Source organism: Pinus tabuliformis, chromosome 8, assembly GCF_031772625.1.
Source record: "Pinus tabuliformis cultivar Carrire ecotype Pingquan chromosome 8, CPIR1, whole genome shotgun sequence".
Taxonomy (NCBI): domain Eukaryota; kingdom Viridiplantae; phylum Streptophyta; class Pinopsida; order Pinales; family Pinaceae; genus Pinus; species Pinus tabuliformis.
The window spans coordinates 718737239-718739191 of NC_142294.1; the positions used below are offsets into that span (position 1 = coordinate 718737239).

The following is a 1953-nucleotide window of genomic DNA, read 5'->3' on the forward strand; positions in this document are numbered from 1 at the left end:
TAATATGTATGGTTTTGTTAAATTTTTTTCACATGATCTTCAATGCAAAACATGTCATAAGAATTTCCATTAGAAGCAGCTCAGAAAAATCTTTCCAACGGTATATCACACTCCCAAAACCGGTTTCTGGATCAGAAGATATGACCAAATGAATAATTGACTCAAAAATCAACCAGTGTAGCAGTTCATGTATTTAACGATCTTGAGGAAGCTAGGAGATGCCAGTGGCTAGTTTTGTGGCTGCATTGTGATAGACAAGGAGAGAACATAGCATTTGAGGTCATAGATGTCTGCCGTGCTGCTAATCCTTATCTCAACATATGGCGAGCTCGTTTCTCTGCTTTGATTGAAAGAGATATCCATGAATCTGTGCAGAGGTTGGTCCGTCCAAATCAGTTTTTTGCAGATGCAGTTCTTGGTAATTGAGAACCTACTTCCAATTCGTGGCATAGGGCACTGTACATTGCTGACAGTGATATTGCTGGTGAAAGGTTTACAGCTTCTGGTCTCATGGTTCTAGAGAGGAATTACTTGGAGATTTATAAGTATGAATCTTAGGGAGGTTGAAATTGATGAGGAGGTAGATGTCATTATATCGGAATGGATGGGTTACATGCTTCTATATGAGAGCATGCTTTCTAGTGTAATCATTGCAAGAGATCATTGGCTCAAGTCAGGGGGGCTAATTTTGCCTTCTCACGCGACATTGTACATGGCACCAGTTACACATCCTGAAAGATATAGTGAAAGTATTGACTTCTGGTGAAATGTTTATGGAATTGATATGTCTGTGATGTTACCATGCAATGTACCTTTGAGGAGCCTTGTATCGAAACTATTACAACAGAAAATGTCTTGACATGGGTAATTGTTATCACACAAATTGATTGTAGCATTGTCACAATACAGGAGTTGGAATCAGTTACTGCAAATTTCAGTGCGTCGTCTATGATGAAAGCATCCCTGCATGGTTTTGCATTATGGTTTGATGTTTCATTTGGAGGGAATGCAACAACATCTAGTGATACCCAGTCAGAATCATCAATAGACAACTCTTTATCTGGAGATGTTCATGTAAATGGTGTACATCAAAGAAAAAGTGTGCGAAATCTCTATATTTACGATCCTTTAGAGGTGAAGCAATATCAAGTAATTGTAGGTTCTAGGTTCTATTACATTGTCACAGAGTAGGGAGAACCCACGCTTTCTGAATATACACCTAGAATATGCTTCTGGGGGACAATGCTTTGTGAAGGAAATCTATTATGCGGTGATATTTTCAGCTTGTTATTGTTCACAGCCTTTGGGGCATCATTCTGAAGCATTTGATTTGATTATTTCATTGGTTCCTTGACGTTTTCTGTAGCAAAGTTGATCTGAAAGAAATGTTGGGCTCAATTCATACCACAATTTTGTCCTCTGAATATCATCATAGGAGCTGGGTGCTCTTGTATGATGTTTATGCTATTACCATGGCTATCAAGAGGAAAGTCTTGGAGCATGCCTAAGACTTCTCATTTTTGTAGTGGGTTATCTCAGAGTGCACATTCTATTAGCAAAGGTGGAGAGTTTCCAGTCAAATAAGATGTCAAATATTGCTGAGGTTTCACAGAAAAGGACAGTTTCAAATGTCAATTTGAAGAAGGCACAGTAGTTATTTTCTGGATGAGTGCAATTGACTGGAACTACATACCTAAATGGGAAAAGTGAGGATTTATTTTGGTGGCTAAAAAAAACTATGAGCGTTGAGCATAGCCCTTTGGCGTGTATAGCCATCTTCAAGGAGCATTACGCGTAGCCCTTTGGCGTTGCACGTATAGTCATCTTCAAGGAGTGTTGCGTGTAGCCCTTTGGCACTGTGTGTAGGGCCATCCCCAAGTTTACATCAATGAAGGACACCCAGCATTGGGAGGTAAACTAGATGAGTTGCGTCCTAGTTTTGAAACAACCTTG

General features: G+C 39.5%; 1 pseudogene; it reads left to right on the forward strand.

Moving 5' to 3' along the window:
* The first annotated feature begins 547 nt into the window (after positions 1-547).
* LOC149237609 (putative protein arginine N-methyltransferase 6 pseudogene) lies at positions 548-1354 on the forward strand (annotated as a pseudogene).
* The last annotated feature ends 599 nt before the right edge of the window (positions 1355-1953 follow it).